Raw genomic sequence first — 14,045 nt, 5'->3', positions numbered from 1 at the left:
TCTTGACAGACATTGCTGGTCAGTTGCGGTGGTCCTTCTGGTTGAACTCAGAGGACGTCTAGAATCTTCCCCTCCGTGACCTTGGCGGCCATTGCTAAGTGCTCCGCCACCTCTGCTCTTGTTCACCCCTCACTCGAGAGTCCGGGACAGTTGGTGACTTGCGCAAAGCCACGCGGCTCCTGAGGAGGCTGGGAAGACCGGGTTCAGTGCTCCTCCTGTGCTGTGATCTGCCCCCAGGTGCCCCTTCCAGGTAGCTGACACTCGCGGGACACAGAGGGCGGCGTAGAGGAGAAAGTGTGAGCTCTGGTGTCAGGTGGGGCTCAGTTCCCCACTCTGCTACTGTTTTGAGCTGTGTGCCCTTGGGCAGGTCACCCTCTGTAAGCCTCCATGTTCTCGTCTGTAAAATGGGAATGACAGTTCCTGTTTCTCATGGGCGTGGGCAGGACTCACGTGGCGTGCATCCAGCCAGGGACGATGCTTTCGCGTCAGAGCCGCACCCTGCGGCCTGTCTCATGGGCTCCAGCGGCCAGCTGGGCTTGCTGCTTCTGGCACAGGGGTGTCGTGATCCTGCAGCCGTGGAGCAGGGCAGGGCCGGGGCGGGAGAATAGTTTCAGCTCTCTCTAGTCCTTCCTTCCTCTCAGAAACACCACAGAACCCCTGATGGGGGTCTCATAATTTGAGGAAACCCCTATTCAGACCCCTGGATCCTTCCTTGTGTCCCAGGCACAGCCACCAGGTTGCATAAGCAATCTGCTTAAGGTCACTCGGATCAGGGCCGAGTGTTGACACAATAGCTTTGATCTCCTGGGGAAAAGAAAAATAGAAGGAGTTCAACTGGGGACATGCCAGGGAGGCAGCTTTTAACGCCACTTGGTGATTTTCCATGCTTTAATTGAGAACCTCTCTGAGCCGAAGGGTGCTTGAGGCAACAGAGCTCTGGGGGTGCCCAGGGCTTTCTGGATGGGGCCTCTGCTTCATAACCCAGGTGCCCAGGTGGGAGCCCCTCCAGCTCCCCGCATGAGCTTGGGGCACCCGCGATTGGCTAGGCCCTGCTTTCCCGTGCCAGACATGGAGGCAGGAGGCGGACGCCCTGCTCCAGGAGCCCACAGCCTGTGGGCCTGTGGGAGGCGCATCTGAGGACATCTCCGGCCCTGCTTTGTGCGGAACGTCTGGAAAACGTCTACTATGTTGTGTTGGTTGTTTCCAAGGCAAGTCCCCACGCATGGTGGTTCCGCGTCCCTGCTGAAGTCTTGTGTTGGGCGGCAGAGTGAATGGCCAGGAACTCAGTGTGGCTGTCAGTGCCCTGTCCACCTGCTGTGTGCATTGGGCATCTGTGGTCCCCGGTAGCATTTAAAAGAGGCCCGGCTTCCAGAGTGTTCTCACAGTGCCTTAGAATCGTGTGACCATGGAAATAAGCCCTGAGGCGGCCCTGGAAGAGTGCAGGTGGGGTGGCTACGGGGGCTTGCACGAGTGTGTGCGCCAAGGTCGGAGTCAGGAGGGGGCTGGGAGGAGCCCCGTGTGGCTGGAGCAGAGCGGATGATGGGGGCAGGGGACCCGAGTGCAGGGCCTTCTCTGTAGGTCCTCTGAAGATGTTTGTCTTTTATTCTGAGCGCAGGGGGAAGCATCGGAGAGTTTTAAGCAGGGGAGTGACAGCCCCGCCCTCACGCTCCTGGCTGCGGGGAGCAGCATGGACTGAGGGGTGGGGGAGGCAGGGAGCTGTTGGCAGAGAGGACCGTGGGCTAGACCAGGGCGGGGGCCACGCTGATTCCTGTTAGGGGCTGAAATGTTCTGGAGGCGCGACCAACAGGCCCAGCCAGGGCGTTGATCTTGTCATTAGCTTCCAAGTCACAGACCTCACTGGGCCGAGAGTCAGTCACCCTAATCCCCAGAGATAACTGTCTTTAAGCTATCGTGTTTAGAGTTTGCTGATCGTAAGTCCCTTTTGTTATCTCACCTGCAGCCCTCACTTTGGCTGTATTTCTTCATGATCTGTTCTCAGTAGAAGTGAAGTATAGCTGATCACCATGATTCGTTTTGTTTCCACAAGTGTCCTTGAGCCCATCCCGCCCCCAAACCCTTATGTATCAGTGCTTTGCCGGCCCAGGCTGCCCTTTCCCACCCTGAGGAAACCGATTCCTACCCTTTCTCGTCACGCCCGCCTCCAAGCCTCCGACTCCTTTGCTGAAGCTTCTCCGTCCTTGTCCCCTTGAAACTGGGTCCCCTATTCTGGACTTGGCTGGAGAATGCGGGGCAGCTCAGGGCCGCAGGAGGATGCTCTCACAGCTCTGAAGGCTTGTCTCACTGGGTCGTGTCGAGGCTGTGCCGCATCTGGTCTGTTTACATCAGCTGAGACAGAGTCTCTGGAAAATGAGGGGGCTGCAGTGGCCTTTGTGAATCCACTAACAGAGCGCAGTGACCTCAGCCCAGCCTGGAAGGATGCAGGGCAAGGGGCCGCTTGAGAGAAACCCGGAAGGATTTCAGCACTCCCTGTCTTGTCCCTGCGTCCTTACTGGGGCTGGCGGGATAACGCCTCCCCGGAAGGAGCTCCAAGCCCTCGGTGAGCCTGTGGGTCTGCCCCTGGGAGGGCCGGAGACAGGGAAGCACGGAGCGGGGTCGCTGAGAACGGATGTGTGACTAATTATGAGCCGGGCCTGAGGTGACGCGCCTGCCACCTACCTGTGCTTTTATCCTGTACAGGCCGCTGGCTTTCGTGGGGACCCGCACAGGGTGAAATTATGCCCGTTTTGCCTTTTGTAACATAGTCCTCCGTTGTCCCAGGCGTGGCATCGACATAGAATCCCCGTTGACGTGAGCCATTTATCTGTAAAATTTTTGCGGAATCAGCCGTCCTGAATTCCTGGCCTTTTTCTTGCAGCTTCAGGCCACAGTCGAGAACTAAAGAAAGCAAATGCCATGCAGGAGGGCCAGCCAGCCCTTTGCCACGTCCCCAAGCCGGCAGGAACTTGGTTTGACTGGACTCGGAGTGGGTGTTAATTGCCTATTTATGGCGAGAAGATTAACAAGGCCTTCTTTGAAAGTTGGGCGTAGTAGAACTCTTGGATAATTCCTTTTGGGGAGGGCGAGGGGTGGCTTTTTTTTCTGTCTTGGAGAACAAAAGAAATGGTTCTAAAATATAAGGCAACCACCAGAAGCTTCATTTGTGAGCAGTAGCAGTGAGCTCACATCATAATATGTCACTGAGGCCACCAGGCCCAGAGCCTTCCCTGAAACAGCACAGGGGCCTGTAACGCGTTTCATCTTGGTGGAGAGGGTGGTGGCTGTGCCACAGCGGTTCCCTTGACAGAGCCCGTGCGTGGAGAGTGGGGCCGGCTGCCTGGGTTAGCCAGGGCTTTCCTGGCGGGGCCAGAAACCAGCCCGTGTGTCCAGAGAGGTCGCTGTGGACGGTTGTTGACCAGGTTCCTGAAGAACTGAGAAGCCGAGGCGTGAACGCCGGGTATCACGGAGGCGGCTACTGCCGGCAGCTGCTCCCACCCGGGAAGAGGCTGCCCTTTGGAAGGCCCGGCAGCTGGGAGTCCACAGGCCCGTGGTGCTGAGGGGAGGGAGGGCAAAGAAGTTGGCTCTGTGGATGCTGGAAAAGCCGCAGACTGGCAGCAAGTGCTGTGAATGGACCAAACTGCTCCCGCGGGCGAGGAGCGGGGCTGGGGGGCAGTGACGCGGGAAGCTGACAGGACGATGCCCGGCCATGCCCCCTCCTCCAGCCCTCCCATGGGCATAGCCTTGCAGTGGGCAGATGGCAGAGCCCTGGCTCCAGAGCAGAGTGCAGAGCGGGAGTGGCCTGGAGCCGAGACGATGGGCAGCTCCGGGCTCTGAGCTGACCCTTGCCACCTGGGGGAACCCCTGCCCTCCCACCTCCACACAGCTCCCGCGTCCTAGGCCTTGGCCATGGGCCGCGCTGTGCAGACCGAGGCGAGCCCGCTGCTCTCGGTACCATCTGGTGTCCTGGGCCAGGACGCTAGGGGCCCGCTCCGCTCTCCTCACCACTCCCCACCACCTCGTCTGCACTCAGAGGTACTTCCCTGGTGACTGCTGGGTGGCACTCACGCAGGCCCGGAGGTATTTCTGCAAGACACACACAATCGCCACTACTTTCTAGAAAGGGGGGATAATAAGCAAGCAGACCACGGACCAGACAATTTCCGACGGCGATTTGTGTGCCATAAGGAAACTAAAGCAGGCTGGTGTGGTTTGTAACGCCGGGCGGGGGACAGGAGATGGAGGTGGCCGGCTTCAGATTGGAGGGATAGAGAGGCCTCCCTGAGGGGGATGCGTTCAGCTGCCACATCTTCACACATCAGCCTCGCTCAGGCCCTGGGGAGCGGGGTCCTAACTCCTAACAGTAGCAGCCTGTGTTTGCAGCCCGGTTGGGAGGGAATTGGTTGTTCTGGGCACCCCTCCAGGGTGCCGTCTCCCTCATCCACCCTGGGAGGGCTCCTCCCCTCCCTCTTCAGGGGGAAAAATTGAGTGTGGGCTGCCTGCTCGCTTGCCGAGTGACAGAGCAGTGACAGGAGCCCCAGCCACTCTTCAGCCGCCCACGGCCCGTGGGCCACGACCTCTCCAGAGGGCCCCTGCTGGGGTGGGTCCTGCCACCACTGGGGAACCATGGGCCTGGGCGAGGCTGGGACTAGGCTTCGGGTTTCCTGAAGGTCAGGTGGAGGTGGTGACATTCTCACCACAGACTGCTTTGGCCCAGGGCCTCGGGACGTTGTCAGGAAGCATGACTGTTATTTATCATATCCACTAGGCCCATACACTGGTGAAGTAGCCTTGAAATTCTAATATCAGACCATCTAACAGACTCATCCTCCCAGCCCCTGGGCAGGCTTTGCATTTCTTGAGCTGTGAGTTTTCTGGTTGGTAAACCAGGGCACCAGAGGCTTGAAGAGGTCCCGTGTTTCGGCACCAGGGCCTCCCTAGGAAGGTGTTTCCGCTCTGCCCAAGCAGTGCGGCCCAGCTGTCCTGTTCCAGGTCCTTCCATAGTACAAGGCTGGAGCACAAGGGAGACTGGCCCTGCAGTCTGGCTCTGCCATACCGAGGGGAGGCGCCCAGAAAATGTCAGTTATGTCCTGCAGGTGGACACCTCACAGTCTGTAATAATCCTCTTAGCCCCCAAAGCAGAGCCTTCGTTACCCGTTTTTGTGATTTGCCAGAAGATCTCTTAAGCCCTTGGCCGCTGCCATCCGCCTCATCCCCAGATGGCTCGTCTTGTGGGAGGGAAGGGGGTCGCAGCCAGTCCTGCACTTGCCCGAGCCCAGGGCCTGCTCGGCCTTCCCTCTGACCCCCAGCCAGGCTGTTCTGGGCGCAGCCCTCGGGCACTCGTCTCCCTTCCCTCCTGGAGTCCTGCTCTCCCTCTGAAATGGTGGGCACGCCTGGACATGGGGAAAAGAGGCATGAGACATGGGCCTTCTGTGTCCCACAAGGAAAAGTCCTAGCAAACCCCTTACTGAGCTGACTTGGCAAACAAGGCGCAAGGGGGCGTTGAGGGTTTGCTGTGCCAGTGGCTCAGCCAGGCCGGGGCTGTGATCACACTCACATGAGGGGCTCTTCTCACCCTATCACCCCAAATTTCTTGTCTGCCCCTTTCTCACGTGGGTTCCCCGGGAAGATACTGAGACCAGGGGAGGGCCCTCGTGGGCATCTGGGTGGTCTCCCTCGTCATGCCGTTCTGTCGTGGAGCATCATGTGTCCCCTGTGGAAGGACGGATCCTGCCTGGGACTCAGTGCCATGGTCCAGTCTTGCAGAGGGTCCTAACTGCATTCCAGCTCTGGGCCAGCGCACCCTCCCATAGCCCCTTGATAGCAGGGACCAGCTTTAAACAAGTCTAATCCACCTAGAGGGATTCCATCTCACTTTAATCTGGGACAGCCTTGGACAATGGAATTTTCCAAGAATTGGTGGCAAATAAAAATGGGAACAAGTATGCAGGCCGGGGACCAGCGGCAGAAAAGACCTTTTTTCGTCGCGCTCAGAAACGGCCAGGAGAGGAGCGGCACGATGCGGTGGGTTGGGGCGAGCATTTTAGCAGACGTGGGCCGATGGTGCAGCAAGAGAAGGGAGGTGGCATCTGCACTGGTGTGATGTTAGCTGTCCCTCGGCAGAGACACCAGAGCTTCAGCGTGACGCACGTGGGGAAGCTGTGAGCAAATACCCCCGCCCGCGTCTGCCCCTCACCTAGGATGGCAGGAGAGGAAGGGCGGGTTCTGGGCTCCGGGGCCAGTTGGGCCTGGCGTGGAGTGTTGGTGTACCACTCGCCAGCCAGGTGGCCCTGGGCAAGTCACTGTCCCGCTCTGGGCCCTCGTGTCCTCTTCTGTGTGATGTGGGGTTTGAGCTTGTGGGAGCGCCTGCAGCAGGCCTGGTGCACAGACGCCCTCAGGAAATGTTGGCCCTGGGATCAGTGTCGTCACCACTGTCATCGTTATTATTTCTTTGACTTATTACTTCTTGTGGCCTTGAAGTCATTGTCACTAGCTGGATGGGCAGCCCAGTAAAGGAAGCAGCAGGCCGCCTAGCCCGCCGCCTGGAAGCCTGAGAGGGGCCGGGAGACTGGAGCGGAGGATGGGGCCGCAGGGGCCTCAGAGGGCAGCCTGTGACTGCACAGGTGGAGTGAGAGGCAGCAGCTGTGGGGCTGCTGACTGCTGGCCAGTGGGGTGGGAGCGGGTTTGCAGAGGAGACTCACCCATCGAATTTTCTCCTCAGAATAGCCCTGTGAGGTCGACGCATCTTATCCAGTTTAAGGGCCGTAACTGAGTCTCAGCTCCGTGCAGCAGAAACAGAATAGGAGCCACAGAGATTATTTTAAATCTTCTAGTAGCCACAGTTAAAAAGAAAAAAGGAACAGGTAAAATTAATTTAATAATATATTTTATTTAACCCGGTATATCCAAAACAGTGTCATTTCAGCGTGCAGTCGATAGGAATCAGTCGTTAGTGGAGATGTGTGCTTTTCTTTCCTTTTTCTAACACCGAGTTTCCAAGCTCAGGATGTGTGTCACGTTTACAGTACATCTCAACTCGGACTGGCCGCTTGTCCAGTGCTCAGCGGCCACAGGTGGAAGGCGGCTCCTGTAGTGGACCGTGCATTTGCTCAAGGCCACACCAAAGTAGGTGGCCGAGCCGTCAGCCTCCGGAGCTCATGGCCTAGGTAGGCAGGAAGGCTTTGGGATGGGGACGTGAGGGATGCGACTGGGACTCAGCCGTGGTTTAAGGGGCTCGGCTCTGCCACCCACTCAGAAACCCTGTCCTTCGCGAGGCCCCAGGCACCAGCTGGTAAAGGAAGGGCTGGCAAGAGGCCCTGCTCTGACGTGCAAGTTCCCTGGGGCTGTGCTCTCTCTACCAGGGGACCGGGAGCCACGGAGCATTCGGATGCTCGAGGTACCGCTCCATCATGGACCAGGGACATCATAGGCTCCCCTGCTGTGCCCCCTGTGGAGCAGGTCTGTGGGGAGGGGGAGATCCTGCCTTCTTCTCCGAGGCGTTTTTTCTGTTGGAGTTATCGTGCCTGTGCAGCCCCGCTCGGTCTGATACGTGGCCAGGGCAGAGCTGGGGGAGAGGTGGGGAACGGCAGCAGACGGGGCCTGATGGGCTGGCCAGGCGGGCCCTTCCCGTGGGGTCCGGGTGGGAATGCCGAGGTAGGCTTTGCGGTGCCACCCGCCCTGGGTCACGTCTCTGTGCTGCCGTCCTGCTCTCTGATGACCGGGCTGTGTATTTGCTCCCCCGCCCCCCGAGCATGGCACGAGCCAGGCTCTGCACAGCTGACCAGCTCTAGGCCTGTCCCTGGGGGCGGGCTGCACAGCCGCCAGCACTCAAGCAGCGGGTGCAAGGGCAGGTGGGAAATGGCCCAGGGGTAGAATGTGGTTCCCGAGCAGTCCTGTCCCTGGAGCTTGGCAGCCTCCTGACCACAGTTTTCCTGGAAATTGTATTTGTGGTTCTAGTTTGCACCCCCTGCCAGGAGGGACTTACAGGAAGGTGGGGTCTACAGTTTCAGCAGCCTGGGAACTTCAGACACGGCCCCGCCCTCCCTGGGAACCTTCTGGGCCCTCCGACTCCAAGCAGCAACAACCCTGTGAGCTGGTTCAAATCAGCATGCATTGATTGAATGCCAGCTGTGTATGAGTGCCTGGACCAGGGGCTCAGGGGAGACCAGCATGCTTAAGACCCCGGCCTTACCTTTAAGGAGTTTGCAGGCTGCAGAGGGGTCGGGTGGGAGCAGCTGTGTCTCTGCAGCCAGCTGCGAGCTGGTGAGGTAGCCGTGTTCTCTGAGGGTTTGGATTCAAGTTCTGGACCCATCCCTTCATTCAGCCATCACTTACCAAGCACTTGCTGTGTGTCGGGTCCCTGTAGGCTCCAGGGGTGCGGCAGTAGACAGGACACTCGGCCCCAACCTTCTGGAGGTCACAGCATCAAACACATCATCACGCGGAAACCCGGAGAGTATGACCAGCGCTCGCAGCTCTTCCCTCTGAGCCTTGGTCTTTTTACCTGTTAAATAGGGTCCATAGTGGCTGTTGCTGGGGTTACATAAGATGATGACTGCAGGACAGACACTCACTGGCAGTTGGTACGCTCACGGGAGCGCTCCGGGAGTCAGCAGTAGGGACCAGGGGCACGTGGCGGGTTCACCGTGACGTGTGCAGGGCTCAGCTCCTTGGAAAGGGACAGATGCTCTCTGGTGGGCCCAGGCATGGTGCCCCAGCTGCCACTCAGGCTGCGCCTCAGCTGGAGTGGAGAGGAGAGACGTGGCACAGAGATGCTCCCCAGACCGGAAACCAGCCCGTTTGGCTGGAGCAATGGTTGGGATGGAGCGTGGAGGGGCTCGAGAGCCGTCCGGAGAGTTGGGACCTTACTCTGTGTGCCGTGGGGAGCCAAGGATAGTTTTGAACAGGATGGTGGGGTTTTGAACCCCAGTTGGGCTGGGGGTAGGTTTGCAGGGGGCCCCCCACCCCCAGGACAGAGAGAGAAGGCTGTGCCCATGTATTCAGTGGCCCTCGGTGGAGAAGGGGGGCTGTAGGAGTCCCACCCATGCAGGCTGAGCTGCTTGGGCCCAGAGCCTTCGGGGAATTCCTTGCCTGGTTCCTCTAGGCCTGAGGGTCAAGGGCCTGGTGCAGAAGCGGGGGCAGCTGGCTGAGTTGACCTCTGCGAGGCCACTCAGGTGAGTTCTTCCTCTCCCCCACCAGACACAGAAGTTCATCAGGGGAAGAGGAAGATGACCAAGTTTGTCCTTAGGGAAATGAACTGAGTCAGAAAGGGCTTCCTTTTCCTCCTAGGAGCCAAGAAGGCCAGTGAATAACACTCCTGAGCAGAGCAAATGAGGCAGTGGGGCCTTCTGCCTTGGTTTGGGTCACCTGCCTAGTCATTCTCCTGCCCACACTGACCCTTCTCCCCAGGAATGAGGACAGCCTGGTTCATGTGGAGAACCTTTAGCCGGAGCCCTGCACCTTGTGTGGCCTGGGCCCCACCCCTGGAAACGTCGGTCAACACGTAAATGATAGATAACACTGATGACTCTTGCCATGTGCGACAGCGAGCTTGCACTGTGCCTATGTGTCCCTGTGCTCCACTGCGCCCTGGGGACCAGGGATGAGTCTTGCGTTCACGTAGTTACATGTTGTCTTGATTACAGTCCCAGAAAGTGAGAATTGCTGTTCCCATTTTGCAGAAGAAGAAACTGAGGTTCCGAGTGGCAGCCACGCTCACAAAGCTGGGTGTGGCAAGGCTGTGCGATCCAGGCTTGTTGCATTCCTCGTCAGGGGGCCAGGCAGGGCTCGGGGCACCAGGCCCATGCCATCATCTCAGGTGTCCACAGTGGGGGGTCAGGGCCAGCGGAGGCCAGAGTCAGGAGCTGAGGGTCGGCTAGGAGTGAGCCTTCCCTCCTCGGCTGTGGTGGGACACGTCGGCCCTGGGCACCTGGGGCTCTGTTTGAGCACAGTACAGTGGCCAGGCTCAGGAGTCAGTACCCAGTCTTGGGGTGGCAGCTGGGATCTCACATGACATCTCCAGGGAAGCCTGATCTGGTCCCCGCTGTGCCAGCTGTTGGAGCTGTCTAGACGGTCTAAGGTGACAGTTGTCACCATTCTCGATGAAGTAGGATCAAATTGAATTATTACCGAAATCTGAAACTTAAGATCGAAGTGGTGGCACTGAGCAAGTGCCCAAGCTGGGGCACCAGTGGTGGCCTTGATGAAGCCCAGGGACCTACACAAAGAGCCCTGGGCTTCTGAAGCAGCGCCTGAGGCTCAGCATGAGGGGCTGGCGTGGAGGAAAAGAAGGGCCCCTCCCTCCACGGACCTTCCTGACTGCCTGGGCCCTAGAGAGACCCTGCAGTGCAGGCTGGTGGCCACGAGGCTTGTCCCAGAGCTGGCCAGTGGGGAGAAGGCAGGACACAGGCAGAGTGTGGTCCTCACCCCAGCTTTCAGAATCCCTGCTGAGCCTCTTTGGAGGCCGGGCGTCCAGAGCAGCTGGATCCGCCTCTGTTCCAGTCTGCTGGCGCCTTCTCTTCTTCCTTGAGGTGTTAGGTGGGACAGAGGGCAGCCGTGAGCCCCTCTGCGCCTGGGCCTCCCCTGACCCTCAGCCCTTGAGCCTGTGCCAGGAGGGGCTGTAGGGTCCACCCTTGTGACAGATCAGGACCCCAGGGGACGGAGACCTGTTGAGTTCTGTATGGGATGTGACTTAATATTTTATAATAATAGATGTAATGTTCTAATTAGAGCTCCACCAAGTGGACCCCTGGGGCCTCCCAAGTGGGCTTCAGCGGTGCTCTGCAATTATGGCCAGTGCCTTCCAGGAGTGGTGACAGTCGTCCCCTCAAACCATGTGGATCAGGGTCAGCAAACCACCATTATGCGTTTTTGCAAATAAAGTCTGAATGGCACACAGCCATGCCGGTTTCTTACTATTGCCTGTGGCTGCTTTCATGTTCCAAGAAAGACCGCATGGTTCTCAAAGCCAAAAATGTTTACTCTCTGGCCCTTCAAGAGAATTTTACCAGCCCCTAATGTAGATGACCCAGTGCCTCAGTTTCCCCATTGGGAAAGCGACTGGAAGTCGTTTGGCAATTTCTCAAGGAGAGCAAGTCCTAGAAAGGGCCCAGCACCATGATCCCAGCAGTCATGTCACGTGGGCCACCCGATTGTCTCAGCCTCTGCTGGGTCCACACTCGGCCCCTGCGCGGCCCTTTCCCGTGCTCCTCAAGTGGAAACTAAGAAGGAGGTGCTGGGAATTCCCTGGCGGTCCAGTGGTTAGGACTCTGCGCTTTCACTACCAAGGGCCCTCGTTCAATCCCTGGTTGGGGAACTAAGATCCTGCAAGCCACGTGGCCAAAAAAACAAAAAACAAAAAAGCAGGAGGCACTGGCAAGGGAGCTTCAGAGAGGAGCTGCGGGAGCTGGTGAGCTCTGGCTAACTGGGGCTCTGGCTAACTGGGGCGCTGGCGTCAGAACAAGTCGTTCCTCCTGTGTCAGCACACAAAATCACGATTCCGTCTTAAAAATGAAAAGGCTGCGTTCTCCCAGCAGCCTTGCTCTGGAAGCGTTGGCCGGGTTGCCTGTGCACTCCCAGCGCTCCCGTCTTTCCCAGGCTGCCCTTCTGTCGCTGCCATGCTTGGAGAGTGTGGACCAAAGTGAGGCTTGTTCATTTCCTCCTGCTTTCACTCCCTCCCTCGATTTTCTCCCGTCCCTCGAAGAATTTTGGTGAGGCTGTTCCGCCCAGGATGGTAGAACAAAACTCAGATGCAGACAGCAGAGGTTCTCGTCACTCAAGACAAACGCCTAGAAAGTTCACCCTGGTGGGGATCCAGAAATCTCTCTGCTGGCTAGATGTGTTCTGGCCCCCGAGGCAGACAACCAACTCGGAAGTTGCTAGAGGATATTAACTTTGTGGTAATAGAACTTGGCCCGGGGAGGTGGTTTTGGAACAGTATTGTGAAAATAAGGGTGGGAAGGTTGGCTCTGACGTTTAAGAGCCTCAGACGGCCGCGGTTCCTAGCCTGCGCTCCGCCTCAGACTCAGTCAACAGAGGCCGGCCTATCCCAGGGCCGAGCCGCCCCACGCCTGAGAAATCCACAGGCAACCGGAGCCAGGAGGCTGCGGCCAGGGCCGGAGTGCCTTCGGGGACCAGGAATGTGGTCGGAAAGTTCTTAGTACAACCAGGAGCCACTTCCACCATCACTGTTGGCGTCAGCCGTCAAGGAGAAGATGAGGCCTGGAGGAGGGTGAGAAGATGTGCGTCTCCCTTAAAGAAGCTGCTCCCTGCAGGCCTCTCGTCCCCACCTTGTCCACAGGGGCGGCCGTGCAGTAGGCGACTCCGCTCGCACTTGAAGGGTATCCGTGGCCGAGAAGCAGGAAGACCGGGGTTGGGGTGCGGGGCCACGATTTTCCAAAGAAGCGTTCAGCTTCACAGACCGTACAAAGTCTGTAAGTCTTAGCAACCTAAGCTACGCTCCCACCGTGTATAGGATGCTGGGGGTGAGTGTGTGGACATCAGACGGCCCCCGCCTGGGAGAGACAGACATCTCAGCAGTTAGCCGGGATGAGGCACGTGCTCAACTGACGACCCAGGAACATTCTGGGGCCCCTGGGAGGCACTGGGTGATGATAATGAAATTGCAGGCCCTTCACCGACCCTCGCTGTGCTCCGGGCACCTCTCGAAATGCCGTCCGTGTATGAGCTCACCTAACGCATCAGCCCCGGGAGACAGGTGCTGCTAGCTCACACCGCGTTACAGCTGCAGGCACGGAAGCAAAGGCTTGATGAGTAACTTGCCGCAGAGCCAGGCCCTGGCGGGGGTGGGATCTGAGCCCAGGTGGTTTGGCTGGGCGTGTGTGCTGAGCCAGCGTGCGCAGACTCAGGAGGTGCAGGGAGCGGGCTCCGAAGGCTGGAGGTGTCCTGGGCGCAGCCAGGGAGCGGGTGCAGAGGGGAGGGACGCAGCCCTGGAGCCCCGCTGCAGGCCGCCTGCGCCTCTCGCCTCCCTGCCCCGTAGCCCTGCCCCTGGCCCACTCTTGGGGCCTCGCGTGCACCTTCGTGCCTCTCTCCTGAGGTAGGCTGCGTGGACCCTCGTCCTGCCGGGCTTGTGCAGAAGGGTTTCAAAGGTCCCGCACGGTTGAGCAGGTCTCGCTGAGGCGCGCTTCTCAGAGCCTGAACATACGTGCCCGCGTGGGGCCGACCCTCTGTAGAGGGTAACACCATCAGCGTGTTATCAGGGCCGGGCCTGTGGCAGTGGGCAGGAGGGGACCCGCTGACATCTGTTCTGGGATCTGTGGCCCAGGACCCTTGCAGAGGTGACCCCAGGCTTCTGGTCCTGAGACCTCCTGGGGGGCACGGTGCTGGGTAGCACAGAAGATGGCCAGGTCTCCGTGCTTGCCCCGTAGGAGCCCCATCTCTAAACACACCAGTGTTTTCTGCAGTTTGCTATCCGGCAAAGCTCTCTCCCCTGGCTCCCGCCAGCCTGCCCCTTTCCCCTGCACTGGACAGTCTGAGGGTGAGGGCAGGGATTGACCTGGTTCTTCGCCCGTGGGAGAGAAGTCACCAGTCATGGCCAAGACACCTCCGGAGTGCGCCCTGCCAGTCCTGTGCTCTCTGTATCATTTGTGATTAGAGTGGCAGCTGCTTTCAGTGGCCTGGTAGAAAAGGGGGCAGGGAGACAGGAACTCGCAAGTCTGCCAGGAGGCTGTGGAGCAGGCTGGCTGAGAGCAAGGCCTTTGGAAGCAGGCAGAGCCGGGTGGGGCTCTGGCTGTGGGACCCTGAGCCTCAGTTTCCTCATCTGTAAAATAGGTATGATGATAGGGAGTTAGATGATGTCTGTCTCACTTTGAGGACATAATGGCACATAACAGTCAATTCATGGCATACAGCAATATTCTTGTTGGAATGGGGGCAAACACTTGCATATCAACTCAGGTAATTTCCAGATTCATTATTTGTTGTTTCTTCTGGTTACAAAGTTAATGCATACATGTAAAAGATTTGAAGTTCGGAAGGTAAAAAAATTACAGTTCAGAAATGTAAAAACAGAGAGAGTGAAATTCCTCTGACAT

General features: G+C 58.3%; 1 protein-coding gene across 4 annotated transcripts in view; it reads left to right on the top strand.

Moving 5' to 3' along the window:
• FAM53B (family with sequence similarity 53 member B) overlaps positions 1-14,045 on the top strand; it is a 131,421-nt gene that overhangs the window by 81,705 nt on the left and 35,671 nt on the right. The gene's annotated exons all lie outside the window — the stretch shown is intronic.

The sequence above is a fragment of the Orcinus orca genome, chromosome 14 (assembly GCF_937001465.1).
Source record: "Orcinus orca chromosome 14, mOrcOrc1.1, whole genome shotgun sequence".
NCBI classification, from domain to species: Eukaryota; Metazoa; Chordata; class Mammalia; order Artiodactyla; family Delphinidae; genus Orcinus; species Orcinus orca.
This window is presented reverse-complemented; position numbering and strand designations above follow the sequence as displayed.